Source organism: Martes martes, assembly GCF_963455335.1.
Source record: "Martes martes genome assembly, chromosome: 1".
In the NCBI taxonomy this organism is placed as follows: domain Eukaryota; kingdom Metazoa; phylum Chordata; class Mammalia; order Carnivora; family Mustelidae; genus Martes; species Martes martes.
Window position 1 is genome coordinate 183,562,899 of NC_137888.1, and position 14,215 is coordinate 183,577,113.

A 14,215-nucleotide genomic window follows, 5' to 3' on the forward strand; every position below is an offset into this window, starting at 1 on the left:
CAACCTTAGTGACACATTAAAAGTTCCTGGGGAGAGAAAAACCGTATACTGATGCTCCAGCTCCATATCCAAAGGGTCTGATTTTATTGGTCCCGGGGGAGGGGGCTGTGGGGAGGAGGTCCCCAGGGAACATGCGGTCAGAGTGGAGCTCTGCTGTGCAAGACGGAAGGGACATGTTTAGAGAAGGAACTCCTGGGGACAGGGTTTAAAAAACAAAGCCAGGCTAGAAACCCCTGTTAACTTTCTCTGCTTCCCCACTGGTCTATGGGCAACAGTCACACAGACAGTGGTGAAGAGTTGGACATTCTTTTTTTTTTTTTAAGATTTTATTTATTTATTTGTTTGACAGAGAGAGAGAGAGAGATCACAAGTAGGCAGAAAGGCAGGCAGAGAGAGAGGAGGAAGCAGGCTCCCTGCTGAGCAGAGAGCCCGATGTGGGGCTCGATCCCAGGACCCTGAGATCATGACCTGAGCCGAAGGCAGAGGCTTTAACCCACTGAACCACCCAGGTGCCCCAAGAATTGGACATTCTTAAACGGTTCGTCTTGCTGTTTGCATCTGACAGCAGCAGGTGTTTCCGAAATCCTCCTAGCCTAGCACAGACAGTCTTATGAGGTGACGGTGGTGGTGTGGGTGGTTATGGGTTTGGTCCGGTGAAGAAGGGACAAGGTCAAGGTATGTTGTTGTTCCTGTTCCCCTCTACTAATGCCCACGCAGAGAAGCAGCAGAAGCCTGGGAGCTCCAGGTAACCGCCAGCCGCCCAGAGCAAAGATTTCTTCCTGCAGAGGAGCTGGGTCGGGCTGCCTCCCTGCTGAGACCAGGCAGACCACCCCTTCTCCCAACATTCCAGAAGAAAATGACCCTTAAAGTTGGGGTGGTGGTTGAGGCTTGAATGAAGAATTCTTTTGCAGCTTTTGATACCTGGTCCCCGTTTGGCCCAAGGTACGTTGAAGGAATGGAGAGCGAGAATAAAGGAGTCAGGGGCCTTCTTTACTGCCTTTTTGCTTTTTGAGGCAATTCATGGTCTTCTTACTTCTTCCCTATGAGCAAGCGAGGGGGGAGGGGTCTGTATGGGAATTGAGTCCACTAAACTTTGTTTTCCATTAGCTGCTGGGCTTTCCAGCAAGTTCACAGGTTGCCAGGGTGGTTTCATACAAAGGCTTCACTCACGTATATTAATTGGCCCTTAACACACAGGAAGACACCAGTGAGTTTTTATAGTGTGTGGAGGGTTTTTGAACCGAGGAACCAGATTCCTTGCTTTCCCTGCACCCACTATTTTCCCTTTGAAGTCCATGGGAGCCTTGCTCAGGGTGTCTAGAGAGAAGCGAGGATCTGGTCTAAGTGAATTGTTAGGAAAATGTATTAAAGTGCTAAAGTAAGATTAAGTTACCGGGAGAAAATACACTTTGGCCAGAAGAAACTGCAGTCAGAGCCGTCCGAAGGGGGTCCTGCGGTCAGAGAAAAGAAGAAAACGTATTTTAAAAATTCAATTAATGGGCTTGGTTGACTCAGAGGAAATAAAGACTCATTGTCTTTTACATGTTTAAAATATGAATTGCCAATTAATGATGCGATTGGCAAATTGCTCTACAATTAAAAACAGAAATGTTGTTTGAGGCAATTAGAATAATTGTCGTATGTTAATTATGGGTTGATGGATTTTGCATGCTGCCAGCAATTACCTTTTGAGTCTGAGCTTTTCTGAACAGAATCCAAATCCATAAAGACATTGATAAAATAAGAACTATCTTCCCTGTTGGCATGCCTGCCATATTTTTAGTGTCTTTTAAGGTATGTAATTATTTTTAATTAGGTCTCCAGAAGAAATTTTCTTAATACATGTTTTACTAGGTCATCGTTAAAGAACCTTGCAACCAATAAGAAAGGAGAGGGGAATAGAAAGAATACAGACTTGAAAAGTCAAGGAAACTTTGGTTTAGATATTTACTAGCTGGGTACTTAGGACAAATTGCTTAGGCTTTCTTAACCTCAAAATGAAATGGGGAAAATATAAACCATCACTAGGAGGTTTATATGAGGTAATATTTATATATACCCAAGTACTGTGAATGATGCATAGCAAATGGTCAATAAAAGTAATTATTGCTTGGGACGCCTGGGTGGCTCAGTGGGTTAAAGCCTCTGCCTTTGGCTCAGGTCATGATCTCAGGGTCCTGGGATGGAGCCCTGCATCGGGCTCTCTGCTCAGCAGGGAGCCTGCTTCCCTTCCTCTCTCTCTCTGCCTGCCTCTCTGCCTAATTGTGGTCTCTATCTGATAAATAAAATCTTAAAAAAAAAAAGTAATTATTGCTTTTCTAGAAATGGTAGGATATACTCTCAAGCTGGGTTAGCCCCTCAACTATTTCAACTTAGTAAAGTCCTTGCAGTTACTATTCTTACAACTAGGACTGTCATACGTAGCCATCCAGATTATGGTCTGTACCACTTCTAGGAGAGTCACTGATTTTGAAGTCTATGTGAATAGTGCCCTTTGAGGTTGTGCAGTGTACAACCTTCACAACTATACATAGCTGCTCTGCTTAAGACCAGTATCGTAAACTTACGTCCTTTTAAATCTTTGGTCCTCAGATAAACATGTCTCATTTTTGTTCATTAGACCTTCTCTTAGTTGGTCTTTTTTCAGCAGCACTCATCAGAGGTTAGCGTATGTTTACCTGGAGGCCTAATATGGCCTACAGACAGTTTTTGCAAATAAATTATTTTGGAATGCAATTACACCTGTTCATTTACATATTATCTTCAGCTACTTTTGAGCTACAGGGGTAGAGTGGAGTAGTTGCAACAATGACTCTGTGGCCCACAAAACTGAAAATATTTGCTGTGTGGCCCTTTATCAAGAAAGTCTGTTGACCCCTGGTATTAATGACTATCTTGCCAAATATCTGTTTATATTAATTCCAGGCAAAGTTAATGGCTGATGGCTGTGGTGGTTGTTTCTCTTCTCTTGAACCTCTTATATTACTGAGCCAGGAGGTTTTTCCCGATTCCTCATGGCCACTTCTAGACCCTTCTCCTTTATCCTTCCCCAAACTCCTACAACCCTGACATGCATGATTTTAGATTTTCCCATCCACCACACCCTCCTTGCGGCAGTCATCTACTGATTCCTAAAACTCTTAGCTCCTGGATCACTGCCACTCTCTCAATAATCTTCCCATCATAATTCTTGGTACTTTTCATAACCATTTGCATAAAAGATCTTTCCATTAGGCTGGCCTCTGAGGTCTTGATTCAGATTATCTCCAGTGATTTCGCTTTCATCCCACAGTCCGAAAACTATTTATTAAGTGCCAGAGCTCTGTCTTGCACACTCTCTCAGCTGCTTACTCCCATCGTCAACCCCAACCTAGCCTTTGCCAACTAGAGCAACCCCGGCCCCATCAAGCCTCCCAGCTCACTTCCAGTACCAGCCTGACCGCAGTCACTTCCAGCTCCCTTGGGATGGATTCTGTTGATCCTGCTACCTTTTCATGACCCCACGCCGCTTTCTTGCTCCCTGGCCTTGTGTTATATTCACTCCCAGCATGAAACTTCAAGCCCTCTCGCCCCTTCATGGCTTCATCGTGCTCTTCTGGCAAAACTTCAGTCCTGGTTACGTTCAGTCCTGGACCATACCTGCACCTGAGCACAAGCCCTTGACCGAAGAGAAACTTACAACCCAACTGATTGGTTTCAGTTTAAGTCATGCCCTCTCCCCTCCAGTGGGTATGTATGGCCCCTGGTAATGTGCTCCATTTCCCTTACTCCCACTCTCTAGATGATTATTTCATACCTTTTCATGGCTCATTAAATCTCCAACACGTTCACCTGTATTCTCTCTCTCAATGATTTTGCCTCCTTCATCGCTCAGGAAAAGAAGCAATTAGAAGAGGACATCCAAACCCCCTACCACCATAGCCACCTGGTTCTTTGCCATATACTCTGCCTTCCAGCTTTAAGGTTCTGTGCTTCTACCTAAGACCAACCTCTCCACCTGTCCACTAGACTCTGTCCCCTCTTGCCTATTCAAGAATATCGCTCCCACATTTCTCCCCTTCCCTTCATGTATTACTGGTTCTTCCATTTTATATAAGAATATCTCCATCATTACAAACATTATATTCTTTCTCCCATCTCAAAATAAAATGAAACAAATTCTCTGACTCCATTTCCATCTCCAACTAACAACTGTTTCTCTGTTCCCCTTTAGAGCACAACTCCTCAGAAGTGCTCTCTGTCTTCATTGCGCCCAATATTTGTCTTCAGTTCTCTCTTGAACACTCTAATCATGCTTTTGTTCCCTGTAGTCCACAGAAAGTGCTCTTGTCAAGGTCAAAAAATCTTCTTTGTGAACTCCAATAGTCCGTTTTCAGTTCTCAACTTGACCTTCCAAAAGTACTTGATAGGCACACCTGGGTGGCTCAGTTAATTAAGCCTCTGCCTTCAGCTCAGGTCATGATCCCAGGGTCCTGGGATTAAGCCCCACATCGGGCTCCCTGCTTGGCAGGGAGGCTGTTCCTCCCTCTCCCTCTGCCTGGGGCTCCACCTGCTTGTGCTCTCTCTCTCTCTCTCTCTGTCAAATGAATAGATAAAATCTAAAAAAAAAAAAAAAGTACTTGATACAGTTGACTTTTCCTTCCACTTAGCTTCCAGAACACGATGTTCTTCTACTCAAAGCAGGGGTGGGGTGGAGGGAGGGTAGTCTAAGTCGTGGGAAAGAACCATCTAGAAGACCCCTGGGATTCATTTGGTATATGTGCTGCTGAAGCGAGCACGCTGGGATTCATTTGGATCGATTATATTGAACACAGGACTCCTTGTGGAAGCCTCACCCTTGTAAAACAGACCCTTTATCGGACACAAGATGGCCCTCTTGTTCTCATGATGCCTAGAGAAACCCAGGGGCGAAGGAGGTGGTGGGGTGGAGGGGTAGGGGTAGGGAAGATTTAGCCTGGGTTGAACCCTGTTCTCCCACTCACGAGCGTATGAGGTTGGCCGGGTTACCGATACCCTCCGAGACTCAGGCTTTTCATTTACAAGGTGTCGATGAGAATGCCTACAGCGTAGGTTTGTTGTAAAGCATAAATGAATTAGTATTAGAGAATGCCTAGGATCGTGGATGAAAGCTCAAGTGTCCCCCAGGGCAGGCAGGCAGAAACTATACATGAGGACGGTAAGCAGATGCTTACCTCCTAAAGGTAGGTCAACTTCAAATTTTGAAAATGAACACACTAGGCCAAATAAATCCCACCTGAAAGCCAAGTTTGGCCTACTTTTTCACCTGGATGGTGGCCAAAACATGGCAGCTATTTGACTAACACAGGGTCCCCTTTCTTTTGAAAACCCAACTCAATCAGCCATCTGGTCAGCCTGCTACTCCGATGCCCACAACACTCGGCTGACACTTCTGTCAGCCCACTCCATGCCAGGGGCTGCACTAGGCAGTGGGGTGGCCCCTTCCCTCGTGTTCCGTTTCTACCATTAGAGACAGCGGGGTACCAAAAGGCTGACGGACGGTGGAAACAGCTGCCAACTGTGGAAAGTGTTACCAAAAAAGGTAGAAGAGGAGCTGGGAATCCAGTACAATAAATACAGAGTAAAAAGAGTGACGGTTCAGAGCTCATGTTGGGGAGTCTCATTTCCTGGATCAGTGACCTTAGGCACATTCCAGTGTCCCCCCGCCCCGCCCTTATCCATGGTTTTGAGTACCACTCCTGCCCCTCTGCCAGTCAACCATGGTCTGGATTCCCCCTTCTGATGCATCGTCAGAAGGTCCATAGTCGCCTAGTGCTACGTCACAATGCCTATGTCATTCCCTCACGGCAGCTCCTCATGTAGGCATTTTCTCATCTCACATCATCACACGAAGAAGGGTGAGGACAGCACAACAGGATATTTTGGGAGAGAGAGGGAGAAACCACGAAACTTTTGTTATGGTATATTGTTATAATGTTTCTGTTTTATTATTGGTTGTTGTTAATCTCTTACTGTACCTAATTTATAAATCAAACCTTATCATAAGGATGTATATGTGAGAAAAAACAGTATATAGAGGGTTCCTGGCATCCTGTGGGGGTCCTGGAAGGTATTTCCCATGGATAAGGTGGACTACTGTACTTATCCTTTCTGTGCCTCCACGTTCCATTCTTAAAAATAAGGATTATAATAGTCCCTGCCTTATAGGACGATTGAGAGGATTAAGTGAGTGAAGACATTGAAAGCACCCATGTTGTTCCCTGGCACCTAGTTGGTTCTTACCTAGGTTAGCTATATGGCAGGCAGAGGGTTCTAGATGTGAATTCGGAAACCAAGGTTCTCATTAAGGTGACCGACTTGTTCTGATTTGCCAGGAACTTACTCTGCATTAGCATGGGAAGTTGTGTGACCTGAAAACCCCCTTGACTGATGGTTGGTCAGGCTGGTTCAACCTCCAGCTACTAACTAGTCGCCTTACTTTGAGACCCTCTTATCATTCCTCTGGATCTGTAAAATGGGTGGTTCTCAAACTTCATCGTACATGAAAATCTCCCACTGAAAAACATGGACTGCTGGACCTCCCGACCCTGGAGTTTCTGACCAAACAGGTCTGGGATGGTCCTGACCCACTGTCCTAGATGATCACAAAAGTCCCTTTGTCTTCTACTCACCTGTGGTTCTATGGCTGCTTCCTTTGACTTGCTTATAGTCTTTATGGGAAAATGAGGTTTGCATACAGAAAAGCATTCATTCATTTCATCATTTATTCATTCAACAGTATTCACTGGTGAGGCAGTGTTCTAGATGCTGGAAATCTAGCAGTCAGCAGAATCGTACGATTGTAAACTCCTTGATGGCAAGGGCTCAACGAACTTAACTTTGTGCCTGCACTGCCCTGTCCCTCCCCATGCCATGCACAGTGAAGGCTCTTGACAAATGAGAGCTGGAGAAGAGTGCAAGATAATACAGAGGGGAGCAGTAAAATATGCCTTGCAGACCCTAAAGGCAAGCTGTTGAGTAGACCAGCTAGTCTGTGTCCAAGAGCTACACCCCTTACTGCCCTCACCCCCAACCAGTCATGCTGTCCCCCAAATCCATATTTCAATGTGGGTTTTATGGCTGGGCTTCCATTTTTTGAGATTCTTCCTTGCGTCTTTTATGAAAAGGAGGGCAAACAACATTAAACCTCATCTGATATTTTTAGGAAGAATGTAACAGGGCTTCAATTATTTCATCCATTCAACCAGTTTCTTTACTTTGCTGGCAGCTCTACGTGGGAGAACTGACCTTTTTTTTTGAATAAGCAGATGCTGTGTGTTTCTCTCATACCTGTTTCCAGGGGAGGAGGAAGGGAGCTCATTTTGTAGCCTGCTGAAGAACCAGATACGTACTATCCGCGTAGCTTTGTTCAAGCGCATCTGCTGGTCGGCCTGCGGCCCTCAATCAAGGACCCTGACACATGTGTCAGGAAGGTCAACTGATAACACTAATTTTTGTGACACTCCTAATGACAGGTTTATGTGATTAGACTTTATTCCCCTAAAAAAATCTACTCGTGTTTTATTGCATATCCACTTAGCCACACCTGTTGCCTCAGGTCTCTGTGGCTGTGTAACAAATCACCCCAGAACTGAGTGGCTTACACCAAGGTCCATTTTCGTTGGTTTCCATTTTGTGGGTCTGGAATTTGGGTGAGGCTCGGCGATGGGGGGGATGGGTTGTCTCTGTTCTGGCGGTGCCAGCTAGTTCCATCCTTGTAGTTGTGTTTAGCTGAAGGCTGCCCTGAGCTGACAGCTCCAAGATGGCGTCACTCCAGTGTCTGGGATAATGGTGCTGGTTCTTGGCTGAGCTGCCCGGTTTTGTTTTCTCCCTCACGGCCTCCCACTCCTCATGGCCTCTTATCCTCCAGGGCTTTTATGTTTCAGAGGACAGACTGGGTTTCTTTCCGTGGTAGCTTAGGGTAGGAAGAGCGCAGGAGTGGAAGCTGCTAGAATCAGAACGGGCAACGATACTTCTAGCACATTCTGTTGGTCGAAATAAGTCATAAGCCCTCCTGGATTCAAGGGGAGAAGGGATATATACTCCGCCTCTTGATGGGAGAAATTATTGATGACCATCTCTGGAGATGATTAATCTACATGCTCGTCTCCTCTGCATCTTTGTGCACTTCAAGTTAGAAAGAATAGTGGTTTTTTGGGGCTGGGGAGGTTAGGGGTGTCTAGTGACGAGACCAAGACGTTTCTTTGATTTATAGCATCTAAATTCAAGAAGAGTGTCAGAACTCCCTCAGGAAAATAAGGACACTTGGGGCACCTGGGTGGCTCAGTGGGTTAAAGCCTCTGCCTTCAGCTCAGGTCATGATCCCAGAGTGCTGGGATCAAACCCCGCGTCGGGCTCTCTGCTCCGCGGGGAGCCTGCTTCCTCCTCTCTCTCTGCCTGCCTCTCTGCCTACTTGTGATCTCTGTCTGTCAAATAAATAAATAAAATCTTTAAAAAAAAAAAAGAAAATAAGGATACTTAAATGATTACGTAAACAAGGTAACTGAAGGATAAAAATGACAGCGAAAAGCGCATAATATGTATCAGTCTCTATGTTTGTGATAAATTTTAAATGTGTCAAAAACCCAACTGCCCTTTTGGAAACCGATATAACAGCCCATAAAATTCTCAAATGCTTCTAATTAGTCTGAACGCATCTCAAAGAACGAGAGAGGTGAATGGCACGAGAGGACTTTACCAAAGTCTCAAGGGCAGCAGATGTTTCGAATGCTCTCGGTGAAGGGCAATAATGCCAACCACATGCTTGCCGATATTTTTGAAATTATTTTATTAAGAGCTTGTGAAAATGTGGAAAACGTAAATATGCACGCAGGGGCAGAGAAATACATAAAGTGCAAAGGGCCCCTGCTTGCGGCAGCACTGGGGGAGAAAGTCACGAGGAGAGGTCTATGTGGGGTACCTGCGGTGACCTGGGCGTCTTAAGTTTTAAGTGTGCAACTGAGTCACCCAGGAGCCTTGTTAAAAGGCAGATCCTGAGCCAGTGGGTCCGGGACAGGGGCGGACAGTCACAGTGACGTTGTTGCTGCTAGTGCACATGTTTGAAGATGGGCTTGTTGAAGAGGTGTGTGTGTGTTGGGGCAGGGGGACCTAATTAGGTGTCCTTCCTTGCCGAGCAGGCAGCATTCCCTGCGAATGCTGTGTCTGTGCTTCCCATGAGCCTGATATGCTAGACAGCAGGAATACCAAGACAGGGCAGACTCAGGCTCTAAACTTCAGGAGCCACTGGTCTAGAGTAGAAATAAACGCCAAAAATAATTCAAATAGAGAATAGTAAGGAAGCAGCTGGGTGACAGACACAGGCTTTGGGGTCTTGATTCAACCCCTAACTAGGATGTGGCTTGGGTAATTGGATTGACCTGAGTCTCAGTATCTCCGTTATGAACTGATCTTTATGGTGCCTACCTCAGAGTCCCTCCTGGGACTTGACTGGAGGTAAGCCATCATGTGGAATAATGTCCAGGGTGTAGTAAGTGCTCAGTAAATATTAACCTTTATAACTGTACAAGTATCACCGTGTTGGTGGGGGAGAGGCCAATATATTTATTGTTAAAATTTTTAGATTATTAATCAAAGAGAAAATTCTGGAAAGCTATTAGCAAGTACGGAAAAGGAAAGAAATTATATCCATCTTCACAAAATCCTTGAGAAGCGAACATCATGATGCATCTCTTAAGATGTGTATTGAGTATCAAGCATGTGTGGTGATGGACGAGATGGGACTTTGATTTTAAAAAGGTTCTGTTGGGTGCCTGGGTGGCTCAGCTGGTTCACCTTCTGCCTTTGGCTCAGGTCATAATCTCAAGATCCTGGGATCAGGTCCCACATTGGACTCTTTGCTCAGTGGGGAACCTGCTTCTCCCTCTGCCTGCCACTCCCCCTTCTTGTGCCCTCTCTTTCTCTCTCTCTCTCTCTCTCTCTCTCTGAACAATAAATAAATAAAATCTTCTAAAAAGAAAAATAAAAGGTTCTTTTTTATAGGTACCTGGGTGGCTCAGTCGCTGAAGCATCTGACTCTTTGTTTCGGCTCAGGTCATGATCTCAGGGTCCTGAGATGGAGCCCTGTGTTGGGCTCTGTGCTCAGCAGAGTCTGCTTTTCCTTCTCCCTCTGCCCCTCCTGCCACATGCTCTCACTCTCTCTCTCTGGAATAAATAAATACAATCTTAAAAAAAAAAAAAAAAGAAGAAGAAGTTTCTATTTATTCCTGATCCTGTGTGACATTGACACAATCATTTAACCTCAGCTTTCTCATGTATAAGGTGGGAACAATAACAACTGTCATCTTCAAAATGTATGAGGCTCAAATGGCATAATGGATCTTTGGTGTCCACAGAGCTGGCTTGGAATCTTGGCCTTACCACTTATGGGCTTGTGTGGCCTTGAGCATTTTTCTCAACATCAACCCCAGTGAAAAAAGTATATGAAACACTCAGCCAACTGACAGACACATAATAAGTGCTCAGTAAATGGTGGCTGTTGTTATGATGTGAATTGCTTTGAAAAATATAAGGTATATGACTTCATGAAGATTATTATTGTAAGTTATGATAAATGTGCTGTTCTTTGTATACATGGGAGTGTTGCTGCTGAGTTGCTGGCAATAATATATAAACTATGATTTTCCGCCCCCTCCCCTTTGACGTACTGCCCCAAGTGACAGTTGGACAGGCAGCCGAGGGAGGGTGAGAGGTGATCCTTCACGATGATGTTATTAGCACTCCTCTTCATCACCGAAGCTAAGAGACTGCTTCTTATACGGACCTTCATTGCAGACTCAGAATTTTGAAATGCTGACAAGCTTTCATAAAATTTTTATTTTTATTTTTATTTTTTAAGATTTTATTTATTTATTTGACAGAGATCACAAGTAGGCAGAGAGGCATGCAGAGAGAGAGGGGGAAGTAGGCCCCCTGCTGAGCAGAGAGCCCGATGCGGGGCTGCGGGGTTCGATCCCAGGACCTCAGGATCATGACCCGAGCCGAAGGCAAAGGCTTTAACCCACTGAGCCACCCAGGCGCCCCATAAAATTTTTCTTTATCCTCTCAGTGGACCAGTTCCAGTTGCCAATGCACAAGGCAAGGACAGGTGTGCAGGTTTGTTTACGGCAGAAGGTGGACTCTACTGGTTTGGGACCCCAGTTGATGCCACTCTGTAGAAGGGGGCAGGGTTGCAGCTGAGCGTTCTTTCTATGGAAATGAAGCAACAGCAGCTTGGCACCGTTTGGGCATTAACCAATATTCCAACAGCAAGAGATTGCTTCACCAAACACACCTCATCCCCACTCCACCCAAGGAGAATGCTGGAATCGGGGACAGGGAAGTCTCAAAATGGCTTCTTCTTACAGTCCGTCCCCTGACTCATTGGCTTCCTCTCTTACCTTCTCCACCAATCCATCTCCTTGACAAGATTATTGCGAGGAAGGAGTTAATGAGTACACAGCTTTATTTTCCTTGGAAGAGAGATACAAAACAGGCTCAGAGCAGAGCTGTCATCACCCTGCAAGTCTTTAGGGGTTTTATAGGTAATTATTAACCCTTTGCGGCATTCCTGAGGAAAAAAACCTTGATGCTGAAAGCACCTACTGAAATTTTCCATCTATAGTATGTATACGGACTCTTCGATTTTTTTCCAGTCTCACGATTCAAAACCACTTTAAAAATCAGCCTTGGGGTGCCTGGGTGGCTCAGTGGGTGAAAGCCTCTGCCTTCGGCTCAGGTCATGATCCCAGGGTCCTGGGATCGAGCCCCGCATCGGGCTCTCTGCTCAGCAGGGAGCCTGCTTCCCTTCCTCTCTCTCTGCCTGCCTCTCTGCCTACTTGTGATCTCTGTCCAATAAATAAATAAAATCTTTTAAAAAATCAGCCTTACAGGTAGGTAGCCCTAAACGGTTTATATTGCCCCCTGTGCCCTATATCAAAATGGATTCTTCCCTAACTGTCTTAGCATTCAGGTTGGAAGTACCATTATCTTTGTTTTCCATTTGAGAAAACTGAGGCTTAAGGAAAGGTTTCATGGGTAATGAGGCCTGGCTAGCGTCCAAGTCTTTTGACTACTGCCCTAATGCTCTTCTAAAGTAGGGAACATGATAGAAAGCCTCTTCTAACAGTGAGAAAGCACTTCTGAATCTCGGTGTTCTATAAAACCAGCAATTACCACCACCTAGAACTGTAATAGATTGCCATAATTTGGTCCTATGGAATTTGTGTTAAATTCCCACGATCAACCTGCTTTCTTGTTATTCTTATCATTTGCTTCTCTCCCCACTTGGTGATTTCAGGTTATCTAAATGTTGAGGTTCCTCTTTTTCAATGGGTTAAGATGCTTAACTGCTAGGGCTTCTGTATTTAAGAAAGACTTATAGTGGTTCTCACTGGGGATTTGACTCCATGCTAACCCCAGAGTTTAGATTGTGGTAGATTAAAAATTTAATCACTGGTAGATTAAAATGAACCAGAAATCTTAAAATCCCTGGGTGACCTCTTCAAGGAATAAAAAACTTTAAAATTGTGAAAATGGCTGCAGAGGAAAATGAGGGCCCAGAGTCCCCAAATCCACTGTCGCCCGGTGCCGAGTGTGCCAAGACTTCCTCTTTGATAAGCAGGGACACGGACTCCCTTAGAAATTTGCCATTGCTGTCATTGTTCAGGTTTCCTTGATCTTAGGTTGTGGCCACAGATAATGGATTCTCTCCTGAGCCCGACATCACTGCTCTCCAAGCCCACACTCTCCTTTCAATCACAAGCAGGTTGCTAGTATGTGGGCAAACTTCCATACATGGTATGGGGAGCAGACATGACTTCATGCTCTGTTGTAGACGAGAGGAACTGCCAAGGCTCAGGCGCCCAGTCCCCCCAAGTGTTCCTTGGTTTTGGAATTCTTCTCTCTGGCTGCGTGGTAACTAGACCACAGGGGATGCTTTAAATTTGTAGGCACACCCCTACCTTGCAGATTCTCAAACCCAACCTCCAGAACTTCAGGGTCCCCAAAGAGCATCGCAGGGGTACACCCACAAACATTTGGGAAACATCTGACAATAAATACCCATTTTACAATACTTCTAATGGAACAGACCTGAAACATCATTTTAGGTCAGCAGCTTAAGAGGTTCAAGGAGTTCAATTTCTTTTTGCAGCATATGTTGTTTCATTTGGGGGTGGGGGTGAGGCCAGGAGGATCTGACAGTTTCTTTTAAGGAAGTGTTCATGAGTAGTTTATATTAAATTACTGTTTTGTGTTCCTTGCTCTTGCAAATCTTAAGAAACACTGACATAGAGGACCTCATAAACTTGGGGGTCCTTCAAATTCCATTCCTTGGCTTATTCTTATTTTGTCCAAAGACATTACAACAAAGAGATACATTTCTTCTTGTCCAGATGGAAGATGTATGTTTATGTGGATTAGAAATGAAACATAAAAGCTGGTTAAAGCCCTGGGTAGAATGGGGTCAGGTGCAACATTTTTCTGATAATATTTCTTGGGAACCATATTTGGATTGATTTATACATATATTTGAGCATTGCTTTGGGCATCACTGATGAGCTCATCCAAAAAAAGAGAGAGAGAGAGAAATGAGGTATCATTATCTGATAGCATACCTAATCAAAAGAGGTGGCGGTTGGGGGGGGAGAAAAAGGGGTAGGAGGGAATAAGAAGAAATGAAACCAGTAACCACCAGGTAACCAAGCCCAAACCCAATTTCAGTTAAAAGAAAAGAGACACTCTTCTGGGCTGAGGGAAAGTTTAACATTTCAATTAAGACAATCCCCTTAGAAGACATCAAATATGGAACAAAACCCTTTAAAAATGTTTTTGCTTATTCCTTCCGAGGGGCATCTCTCCTCCGTTTCCATAAAACACAAGTCAGATTTCATTTGCTGGAGCAAATGCTTTTTGACAGACTGGACTTGCTTTATTGCCCTGACAGTGTGTGCAGTTTTGCTAGAAACTTGCATACGCTTGGAAAGGAGCATGAGACACCAGCAAACCAAAATGCCCAGAGGGGCAGCTATATATTACTGGGCTAATCTTTTCCCTTTCTCGGGTGTGTGTGTGTGTGTGTGTGTGTGTGTGTGTGCGCGCGCGCACGCGCGCGCTGGGCCTTAACGGTTTGGATGCAGTCATAACACATGGCTACTATGTTCCAACTTGTAAGGGCTAAAGTTAGAAGATTTGTAACAAT